Source organism: Mastomys coucha, unplaced genomic scaffold, assembly GCF_008632895.1.
Source record: "Mastomys coucha isolate ucsf_1 unplaced genomic scaffold, UCSF_Mcou_1 pScaffold9, whole genome shotgun sequence".
NCBI classification, from domain to species: Eukaryota; Metazoa; Chordata; class Mammalia; order Rodentia; family Muridae; genus Mastomys; species Mastomys coucha.
Window position 1 is genome coordinate 73,980,987 of NW_022196915.1, and position 12,835 is coordinate 73,993,821.

Genomic DNA, 12,835 nt, shown 5'->3' on the forward strand with positions numbered 1-12,835 from the left:
TGTCTCTTGACATTGCCTGAGGACTACAGCTTGTAACCCACAGCAATAATGATAGAATTTACACTTCTTTCCTTTATCCTATAAATATATGGTTCTATTATTGCTATAATTTGGATCAAGGATTAATTAAAATTTATTTCCTTTTTTTTTAAAGAAAAAAAGAGGTGCTAGGGATGCGTTTTCCTAGGATAAGGGCTGATGTTCAATCACTATTAATACATCAATCAGTCAATTAGTCAGTCAGTCAGTCAGTCGGTCGGTCGGTCGGTCAGTTGGTTGGTCAAGCAGTTAGTCAATCAATCTCTAGGTCAGGAAAGAATCCAGGTTAGATTTACTTTCAGTGATATCTTTTGTTCCCTAAAGATGTTTTTGCTTTTGAAGTATATCACCTGTGAGAGTACTAAACTTTGCCAAAAGAAAAACTAAAAGGGATATATGCAGATTTTCCCATTAAACTTTACTGTGAGAATTAACTAAAATGTAATTGAATCTCAATTGAAATTTAAGTAATAAGTAATTCTGTTTCAGAATTTTTTCTACCCTTATACTATTTAATTTTTATCAAATCAATTTTGATAGTCAATAATGTAATTAATAAATTTATATAAAAATAGGGTTCCAACCGATGTGATATTTATAATAAAGTTTTATTTCTTTTCATGCTTACCTTCTCTGGAACGTAAAGTACATATCTTACTGTACAGGTAAGTATACACATACATACGTTTCTAATTTTGCTAAGTTAATTTTGGCTCCTCAATCTTCTGCTTCCAATCACAACCCTCAGCACTCTTTTTGTAAGGAACATTTTAGCTTAGTTAGTAATTTAGAGGTCGTGAATAATCTCAGCATATTGCAAGGTTTGTTCACAGTAATTATAGGCTCAAAACATGCTAATTATTTCTCCAGAACACTCTCTGAACCTAAAAATCCATAATGTGCTTTTTATTTTTCTTCACAAATTAGTAGTATTAAAGAGAAGATGCAGGCTAGCACAGAGACGCAGCAACTAAATAGCCACCTAAAAATTATGAAGTATTTTGCTATTTTACTCCTTAATTTAAGTTACCATTCTATCAGTTTTCCAGAGTTTGATCATACATGTAACTGAGAAAGGGAAATATATCATCATGAAGATAAAAATTGGAGCATGGTATGCCCATTTTCTTTAGTTATCGGAGTGTCTGATAAACACCTGATAGAGTGTTACCACATGGCAGTCTGTTGTTACTACTTTTCTCTTAAAATGATTAGAAATCTAGCTAACCCATAATATGATTCATGCAGATAACTAGAAAAATAGTGCAAACTCTCTGAGAATCTTCTATTCTGTTAAGGCAGGCATTCTACTGGAGTCTTGAGAGGTTGTAGGATCAGTGACCACAAGAGGATATAATGCGCAGTCACTGTTTCTATTGTCATTTGTATAAATGTTAGCGAGTCAGTAAATGTTAGTTGCGAGCAAGTTGCATATTCATTTTTATGTTATTCAAAAAGGTTTCTTATATTCTGGTTATAATAAACCTTTATTTTCTTGTTTTATATGCTGGGATGTATCTCTAAGCACTAAAAAATTATGCCAGTGGTAGAAAATTTGATCAGGGAATTGGGCACAAAATTTCACCCCTTTTAGAGGTAAAGAGCAGTTGATAGGAGAGGAAGGTTCAGGCTAATTTTCTCTCAGATGCCCACACTCCATCAGAAGGTCTCAAATCTAAGAATATTTGAATAGCTCAAATTGGTCTTGATGTGAGCAAAAATTCTGATACAAAATTTGTGGGAAGAGAAGAGGAGTAGGTGTGCTTGGAAGACTGAGGGAAGAAAGGTGAATATAATCCAAACACATAGCATGGAATTCTCAAATACTAGTAAACAACAAAAAATTTAAATTGCTAAAGGATTTTGTCAATAATTTTAGTAACTAATGAAAAATAAATTGCATAATACTTTATTGACTGTTGCATCTGCTTAAAAATATAGATGGATATCTTTCCTCCCCAACATAAAGTATGAAACTATTTTTCCTAAATAGGATATTTTTATCTCTTACACGTCAAAATTTTACTTAAATGTAAATAACCTCATGTTATACAGACCAGAGTGATAAACATTATCAGTAAAACTGGTCATAAAATTACAACAAAAATATTCTTTCTTATAATTAAAAAAGTCTTTAAATGGTTACTATATCCTTTATGGTACAAGTCAGACCCAAATAAACAAATATTGCATGTTTTCTCTCATATTTTGAGAAGAGCACAGTGAGTTTGGTAAGGTAGAGAAAGAAGGTAATAGCAAATGAATTGCACTCAAGATTCAGAATTTAAATAATAGAAAAATAATATTTAAAAGTTCCCCTTATTATTTACATATGGCTAGCTCAAAATAATTCTAAGAGCATAAACTTAAATTCTTTGATAGTAAAAATTATTATAATATAAATTTAAATATTGATTTTTAAAATGTATTTATTTTTATGTATTTTTTGCCTGTTAATATGTGTATACCATATGTATGTCTGGTGCCATTCAAGCAATAAGATACTGGATTTCCTGAACCTGGAGTTCTGGGTTTGCTATGTGGGCTCTGTACAATGAATGTGGGTCCTCTGGAAGAGCAGGAATGCTCTTAGACCCTGAACCATCACTCTGAACACAAAATTAATTTTGGATGCCCAGATTAATAATATTCTGTTAGGTTAAAACATCTCCATATGATTTTTATTTTATTTTTATTGACTATTGAAATGCTAAAAGCCTAGATAAATCTGGTTGAGCAGAAATGAGTGTAGCCTCTTTTTGCCTTTTCTGTTGGTGATCAGAAAGTTAGACTTTATCTAATATTACTTGAACAGTGTACAGTGATAACTCTAGGCTATTTTAAAAACAGTTTTGTTTTAAGCATATGGTTGTTGCATACCTCTCTTGGAAAGGGCTTTGTTCTGCACTTGCTAAAGTCTTACTTTCTCAGCATTGTCTGTTGCAGTTAGCCTGGACTCCCTTGGTGATTTTGAGAACTTGGAGCAATTCACCAAGTCTAGGTTTGAGATGCACAACTAGTGTTTCCTTTTTTGTATAGTAGGAGAGGAAGCAGAAAGAGAGCCGCCATATTAACTTACAGAATATTTTCATATATATGGAAACTTCTACAGTGGTAGGTTTCCCTATGAAATTTTCAAAGGTCTTTCCTATTATCTGTTCTTGTATCCTCCTCTATCCTGCCATTGCATCTCATATTATCTCTAAAACTTCCTGTTTTATCATCATCTTCCTCCTCCTTACACCATCTGTGTTTTATTCCCTTTTATCCAAATATCTTACAGCTTTTCAGTAGTGTCTTGACTTCTATGCATATTCCAGTTTATTCATATATATCTCAATGTTAAAATCTAATATCTGCATAGGAGACAGATCAGCTGATGTTTGCTTTCTTGGGTCTGGTTGTCTTCATTCAGAATGTTTATTTTAAGTTCCTCTCACTTGACTGTGATTTCATTTTTCTTCACAGTTGAATAATTTTCCATTTTGTATATATATGACATTTTAATAATCCATTCAACAATCAATGGAAATCTAGCACATTACTGGTTTTGTGAATACAGCAATGGATATGGATAACCAAGTGTTTCTGTAGAGTCCTTTCAGACTATACTGAGGAGTTGTCAGTATCCAATGGTAGATCTATTTTTACCTTTTCTCCCCCAATTCCTCCACACTGATTTCCGTAGTGACTTCAAGAATTTTCAACTCTCTTTAACACTGATTGTTTCCTTTCAAAGTACCCAGCCTAACATTCCAAACACCATTTTGTATTTAGACTCCTTCTTATGTTAAGGTTGCCCTTAGATTGAACTCAGTTACTGAAAAAACTCCTTCCCCCAGTTTCTCACATATTCATAACCTATTCTACATTAATTATACACATACATACACACACACACACACACACACACACACACACACATCTTGCTAAGTCCATTTAGTGTTGCTTATATGTATATGTATTAAGTGTTGAACATTTTTAATTTGATTGCCTATGGGGGAACTTGTCTCTGGAGAAAACTGATCATCCCTTCTGTAGCATTCACAGTGGCCTATAGCTATATGTGGTCCTTTTGTTGGTCTTATATAGGCAACCAAATGGTTGTAATTTCAAGGATGAAGCAGCCATAATGCTTGTAGAAGACATTATCACAAACAGGCATCCTGGTCCTCTTATTCTTATATCATTTCTACCCTGCCTTCTGCAATGTTCCTTAATTCTTAGGTATAAGGGTTGTTTTGTAGATCTTTGGGTTGGGCACCCACAGTTACTTATTCTCTGTATTTTGACAAGTGTTACATCTCAGTAATTGCCTCTATCTGCTGCACAAAAGAAGTTTCTATGGAGAATGGTCTGAACTACAACTTATGTGTATGTGTGAAGTGTAAGAGTTTAGAGTACAGTTAGAAGATATGCTGATTTAAGAAAATGATAGTATTTGATTTTCCTTCAGGGTCAATGACCTCTCCAGCAATCCTATTTATTTAATAACATTAATGATAGATAGCTTACTGTTCAATAACACTTTTGATAGTTTTCATATGCTTAAAATCTTTTGAGCTATTACTAATTTATGGTTTCTAAATTGATTTTCCAACTTTTAGGCATCTAGCTATTGTTTTAAATGCATAATTTGTTCTAGTGTGTTATCTACTTATTAAGCTGCCAGATTTGATTTGTTAGATATTTTATCTGGCATTTTTATCTGTCTGAATTTTTTAATGAAATTGCTTCATAGTTTTTTACCCTGTGGCATATTTGCTATGTTTGATTATCAAAGCTATCTTATCTCTATAACATGATATGAGAAGTGTTCCTTCTTTCATTGTTAAGCAATCACATTTTCTTGTGATATTTTGCTTCTGGTTAATATGTATACATCAAAGGCAGTTTATTATTCTGCTTTACTCCCCAAAGTCTCAATATGAATTATTTATTTACTGAAATATAAATGATTGACTTGAGAATTATAAAAGTGTTAATATATGCCTAGAATTTTTCCTTCTTTTTTGAAAAATTATTGTCCATAATATAATTCGGCTCTGAGAAATAACTGTTATACTTTCTGCTAATTTCAGATTTTAGATAGGTAAAATGCTGAATGTTCAGGGCAATATCCTCTCAGATCTTCCTGCCTGTCTCTGTACAACTACCAGGAAGTTTTTATCAATATTGCTCTGTAATACAGCTTGAGGTCAGGGATGGTGATTCCACCAGAAGTTCTTTTATTATTGAGAAAAGTTTTTGCTATCCTGGGTTTTTTGTTAATCCAAATGAATTTGCAAATTGCTCTTTCTAACTCTATGAAGAATTGAGCTGGAGTCTTGATGGGTTGCATTGAACCTGTAGATTGCTTTTGGCAAGATGGCCATTTTTTCTTTATTAATTCTGCCAGTTTATGAGTATGGGAGATCTTTCCATCTTCTGAGATCTTCTTCAGTTTCTTTCTTCAGATTCTTTAAGTTCTTCCCAAATATATCTTTTAGTAGCTTGATTAGAGTCACACCAAGTTACGTAATATTATTTGTGGCTTTGGGAAGGATGTCATTTCCCTAATTTCATTCTCAGCCCATTTATCCTTTGAGAAGAGGAAGGCTACTGATTTGTTTGAGCTAATTTTATATCCAGCCACTTTGCTGAAGTTGTTTATCAGCTTAGAAGCTGATAACATAGAAGTGAAACTTTTGGGGTCACTTAAGTATATAATCATATCATCTGCAAATAGTGATATTCTTCCTTTCCAATTTGTATCCTTTTGGCCTTCTTTTGTTGTATAATTGCCCTAGCCAGAACTTCAAGTACTATGTTGAATAGATATGGAGAAAGTGGGTATCCTTGTCTAGTCCCTGATTTTCGTGGGATTACTTCAGTGGCTGTCCATTCAGTTTGATGTTGGCTACTAGTTTGCTGTATAGTGCTTTTACTATGTTTATGTATGGGCTTTGAATTCCTGATCTTTACAAGACTTTTAACATGAAGGAATGCTGAATTTTGTTAAATACCTTTTCAGCATCTAATGAGGTGATCATATGTTTTTTTTCTTTGAGTTTGTTTATACAGTGAATTACATTGATGGATTTCTATATATTAAACCTTCCCTGCATCCATAAGATGAAGCCTACTTGATCATGGTGAAAGATGGCTTGGATTCGGTTGGCAAGAATTTTATTGAGTATTTTTGCATCAATGATCATAAAGGAGATTGGTCTGAAGTTCTCTTTCTTTGTTTGGTCTTTGTGTGGTTTAGGTATAAGCATAATTGTGGCTTCATATAATGAATTTGGTAGTTTACCTTCTGTTTCTATTTTGTGGAAGTTTGAAGAGTATTGGTGTTAGGTCTTCTTTAAAGGTCTGAGAGAATTCTCTACTGAACCTGTCTGGTCTTGGGCTTTATTTGGTTGGGAGACTATTAATGACTGCTTCTATTTCTTTAGGGATTATGGGACTGCTTAGATGGTTTATTCCTGAACAGAACACCAGTGGCTTGTTCTGTAAGATCAAGAATAGACAAATGGGACCTCATAAAACTGCAAAGCTTCTGTAAAGCAAAGGATACTGTCAATAAGACAAAAAGGCAACCAACATATTGGGAAAAGATCTTTACCAACCCTACATCTTATAGAGGGCTAATATCCAATATATACAACGAACTCAAGAAGATAAACTCCAGAGAACTAAATAACCCTATTAAAAGGGGGTTCAGAGCTAAACAAAGAATTTTCAACTGAGGAGTATTGAATGGCCTAGAACACCTAAAGAAATGTTCAACATCCTTAGTCATCAGGGAAATGCAAATCAAAACAACCCTGAGATTCCACCTCACACCAGTCAGAATGGCTAAGATTAAAAATTCAAGTGACAGTAGATACTGGCAAGGATATGGAGAAAGATGAACACTCCTCCATTGCTGGTGGAATTGCAAGCTGGTACAACCACTCTGGAAATCAGTTTAGCAGTTCCTCAGCAAATTGGACATAGTACTACCAGAGGACCCAGCTATATCACTCCTGGGCATATACCCAGAGATGCTCCAACAGGTAATAAGGACACATGTTCCACTATGTTCAGAGCAGCCATATTTATAATAGGCAGGAGCTGGTAAGAAGCCAGATGTCCTTCAACAGACAAATGGATGCAGTAAATGTGGTACATTTACACAATGGAGCACTACTCAGCTATTAAAAATGATGAATTCGCCAGGCAGTGGTGGGACACACCTTTAACACCAGCACTTGGGAGGCAGAGGCAGGTGGATTTCTGAGTTCAAGGCCAGCATGGACTACAGAGTGAGTTCCAGGACAGCCAGGGCTATACAGAGAAACCCTGTCTCGAAAAACCATTTAAAAAAAAAAAAGAATTCATGAAATTCTTAGGTAAATGGATAGAACTAGGAAATATCTTCCTGAGTGAGGTAACCCAATCACAAAAAGCCACACATGGTATGTACCCATTGATAAGTAGCCCAAAAGCTCCAAATAATCAGGATATAATTCGCAGACCACATGAAGCTCAATAAGAAAGAAGACCAAAGTTTGGGTGCATTGGTCCTTCTTAGAAGGAGAACAAAATACTCATGGGAGCAAATATGAAGATAAAGTGTAGAGCAGAGACTAAAGGAAAGACTACCCAGAGACTGTCCCACTTGGGGATTCCTCCCATATATGGTTACCAAACCCAGACACTATTGTGGATGGCAAGAAGTGCATGCTGAAAGGAGCCTGAAATGGCTGTCTCCTGAGAGACTTCACCAGAGCCTTACAAATACAGAGGCAGATGTTAGCAGTCAACCATTGGACTGATCACAGGATCCCTAATAGATTTAGAGAAGGGACTGAAGGAGTTGAAAAGGTTTGCAACCCCATAGGATCAGCAACAAAATCAACCAAGCAGACCTCCTAGAACTCCTAGGGACTGAACCATCAACAAAGGAGCACATATGGCTCCAGCTGCGTATGTAGCAGAGGATGGCCTTTTCATGCACCAATGGAAGGAGAGGTCCTTGGTCCTATGAAGGCCCAGTGTAGGCAATCAAAGATGAGGAGATAGGAGTAGGTGGGTGGGTGGAGAAACACCCCCTCATAGAAGCAGGGGGTGTGAGGATGTGATAGGGTATTTCAGAGAGGGAGGAAAACAGAGAAAGGGAATAACATGAAATGTAAATAAAGAAAATATCCAATTAAAACACAAACAAACTAATACAAAATCAAATGAAAAGGACTCTTGAGCCCCCACATCTAGCTGAGGAATTGTTAACTTTTGATGACTGCTAGGGGAAGGAGAGTTGGTTTTCTTTAGGAATGTTGTCCCTGGTTATGCTCCAGTGGATGATCACATACCTATATAGATATGGATGATAGAAGTTGGACTCAGTGAATTATTAAAAAAGAGAAAGAGTACAAAGTTGGGGCTGGAAGAAGGGATAGGTGTGAATCTAGGAGTTTGGGTAAGAAATGGATTAAGAATATAAACACACGTGTAATATATTATCAATTATTTTATTTATTATCAAATAATTAATAAAAATATTCAGAACAGCTTTATGTATTCTTAATAAAACAAACTTCCCACTCCACATTTCAAGAAAACAAAAGTTATTTGTTAGCTATGAGACAAAATTTTACGATATGCTGTGAGATATATGAAACATATCAGTAAATTAATGTTTCAATCTGTATATGTATTAAAGTTAGGGAGCATCACATGACATGATACAAAGGAGCTCATGTTCATTTTCGTTCACAATACGTTGTATATAGAAGGAGTAATAGAGCTTGCCTATCAAATAACTAGCTTTGGAAATCCATCACACTTAGAAAAACATTACTCATGATTTTTAATGCTTCACAGACTATGCTTTGCAAAACAAATGACCGCCTAGTGTAGAAAAGGCTTTGAACATTAAATATCTTAACCTCCTCTCTAGCTTCCTTTACTTTGTGTGGTTCCTGGAAAGAAACAATCAGGAAATCTCCCAGTTCTCAGAATTTTAGGAATGAATTTTGTCACAGAATTGTTGATGGAAAATGTTTATTGTTGGACTTGTGTTGCTCTGTGAAGAAGTGCTGCAGAATCAAATCACCTTTCCCAGAAGCAATCAGCGTCGTTGCCCTAGCAGCCCCTAGTCCTTATCTCTACTATTTGCCAAAACACAAAAACTCCCTACGACTCAGCATTTGTTGCGACACAATTTGCTGCACAGTATCTCTATCATCGCTTCACAAAAGCCTCTGACAAATGAACCATTACTGTCATAGGCAAGGTTTTTAAATCACTTCTTAACTACATTTATTGAGGAGTTTGAGGGTAATTACCAGAGCTGTAGTTTTTCTTGTGTGTGTTTATTCATAATCTGCCATCTTTAAGGATGTTCCAATTATAATTTACCTACTACCTGTTGTGAAACCTGGATAACAATATAATGCAGGCAATTAGCAAGGTTTGCACACTGCTGGAAGATAATCTGTTTCTTGACTTAGCTGCAGAGTGGAGTTCTATTGATAACATTCTGCTTGTTTCATCTCTGAGGACAATAAGTATTTTTTCCTAATTCTATTTATATCAGGGTGAGGTTCACAAGTACTTGGCAGGCAGTTAGATATACAAACACTTCAAATGAAATGTACTTTGGGAGTACAACAAGAATTAGCTCCCAAAATGTCTATAGATCAGGTTTCCATACTGAGATGATCCTTGTGAGGAGAACATCTCTACACAGCAAACATTGTTCTCCACATGTCCTCTCTCTCTCTCTCTCTCTCTCTCTCTCTCTCTCTCTCTCTCTCTCTCTCTCTCTCAATATAATTGCATGATACTTTTGATTTCCCATCCAAACAGCAGAATTATGTTTTTACTATATATTTCTTAAGTTTTGGGGCATAGAATAAAACTTAGCAATTGAATTTGGTATTCCTAGATACCTGACTTATACAGTCTCAGGTTCTTAGACACTGAAGAAGCATTCTGTAAGGGTTCCATCTTATAGAGTAGACTTAAACTAAATTTGGACATTTGCTTTGTGTCGTGATTGCATATCTTCTAGGAAGGGTTTGTAGCTGGGTTGGTGTTTACCCTTCTCCTTTAGTAGCATGCAGAGTGCCTCCCAGAAACATGGAGACTAGTTTTTAGGGGTGAAAGCTCTAGGTAAGCATCAGCTCAATTCTCTGCTTTCAGAGTTGTGGAAGTGTGATCTTCAGTAATTGGGCCTTACTGTTAGTTTGTGGACAGCCACTAATAGCTTTGGAAATAGCCTTTGTCATTGTCATTGTCATCTCCTCATCCTCCTTCCTCTCTTTTTCTTTCATTTCTTTCCTTCTTTTCTTCTTCTTTTGCTTCCTTCATGAGTGAGTGGGGTGTGTGTGTGTGTGTGTGTGTGTGTGTGTGTGTGTGTGTGTAGTACACTTTTGTTATTGCTTCTATTTCAGTAGGAATTATGGTTTCATTTAAATTGTTTATGTGATTTTGATTTAACTTAGTTGGTTTATATCAAGATTTAACTAGATGGTATATTTCATGAAAAATAGCCATTTCTTTTAGATTTCCTCATTTGGCAGAGTAAAAGGTTTTAAAATACATGCCCATGATTCTCTGGATTTTCTCACTTTTGTAAAATCCCCCTTTTTGTCTCTAATTTTGCTAATTTGCATCTTCTTTTCTCTCTTTTTAGTTAATTTGGGTAAGGGTTTATCAATCATTCTTCTTCTCAAAAACTTTTTGTTTCATTGATTATTTTATTGATCTCAGCCCTGAGAGAGATAATTTTTTTCCATCTTCTCCTTTTATGTGTGATTTCTTCATTTTGTTCTAGAGCTTTTAAGTGTTATAAGATCTTACCAACTTTTAAAATCTAGGCACATAGCACCTCTAACTTACCTCTAAGAACCAAGTGGTTTTCCATAAATTTGGGTATTTTTTTTATTCATTTGAATTCAACTCCAAATATTGTTATTTGTTTTCTAATTTCTGTCGTGATGCATTTTCAATTACTAATGAGTTATTCAGTTTTTATGAGTTTGTAAAATCGATTTTGTTTCTTCTCTAAATTTAGTTTTTTTTTTTATTTTTTAATCCTTTTTAACATCCTCCTCTCAGTCTGGCCCACCCCCTGGTCGCTCCCTATCCCAAGAGGATGTCTCCACCCCCCAACAACACTCCACCAGACTTCTCCACTCCCTGGGGCCTCAAGTCTCAAGAGTGTTTTGTTTCTATTGTTGTTGGTATCCAGTTTAAATCCATGGAGGTGGCCAGATTTGATGCAGGTTATTTCAATTTTCTTGTACCTGTTGAGACTTGCTTTATGTTTGAGCATATGGTCAGTTTTGGCAAAAATTCCATGATATACTGAGAAGGGGTATATACATTTTTTAGAGGAGCTCAAATGTTCTGTAAATAATTCATACACTCATTTATTTTTTATCGGTTAGCTCCAGCATTTTTCTATTTATTTTTTGGCTGGATGACCTGCCGATTGGTAAGAATGGGTTATTGATAGCGTTCTATCACTGTACTAGTGTAAGACCCTGTTAAGCCTTAGTTTACCGGACCTGAGGATTTTTTTTTTTTTTTAGGTTTTTCGAGACAGGGTTTCTCTGTATAGTCCTGGTTGTCCTGGAACTCACTCTGTAGACGAGGCTGGCCTTGAACTCAGAAATCCACCTGCCTCTGCCTCCCAAGTGCTGAGATTAAAGGTGTGCGCCACCACTGTCCTGCTGAGCATGAGGATTTTTATTCCAGTGCACTAAGGCTGGCTGTCCTAGACCCTAAGGAAAGGAGGCAACCCCGCATAACTTGTTCAGTGAGCTTTTATACAATTTTCAGGGCAGCAGCCATTAGACACAATGTGATTGGTAGAACAGTGTGACTTTTTAAACTGATTGATCTTTAGAGAATAAGGTGGCAAGGACTTCCCTTGTCTGAAGGTAGGCAAAAGTCCACCCTGTGGAATGTGTCCCCACCTGCAAGTTGTTTCTCACCCTGTGATCTGAGGAATGTTAATTAGCCTTTCCCTTCCAGAGAGTTCTGCTACCTTCCTAAAGTTCCTGAGCTTATCTTATTAAGGAAATTCCTAGCCTCCTGGTGTTTTTCTGAGATGTCCCTGATTCCTCTGATCACACACTAGGGCCAATATGTAATTTAAACTGTAGTAGTGTCTTTTGTCAACTTTCTTGCCATGTGTTTGGTGTATAGATGTTAAGAATTACAAAGTCCTCTTGGTGTATTTTCTTTTTTTTTCATTCATGAGAATGTAGTGTTCTTCCCTATTTCTTAGTTTTGGTCTGACATTTATTTTATCATATCAAAATTACTACACCAGCTTGTTTTGTATATGTTTGCTTGGAATAACTTCTTTTATCCTTTAACCTGAGATGGTGTCTATCCTCATTGTTAGGGTTTATTTCCTGGATGCAGCACATGGATGGATCATATTTTTAAATCCCTTTTGCTGGTCTGTGTCATTTTGTTGGAGAGTTGAGATCACTTATTTTGAGAGTTACCACTGAGTAGTGTTTGTTGAGTCTTGTTATTTTATTGTTTTGGTATGGGTCTCCCCAACTTTTGCTTTGCTGGCCTGAGATTAATTACTCCTTGTGTTAGCCTCTCCAGGTTGAAGTTTTCCTCCTATCACCTTCAACAGGGCTGGATTTGTAGATCAACACTGCTTAAATTTTGTTTCATAACAGAATCTTTATTTCCCCATCTTGTGATTGAAAATGTTGCTTGGTATAGCAGTCTAGGCTAGCATCTGTGTTCTCTTAAAGTTTATAGAAATCCTGTTCATGCCGCTGGATTCTTGATT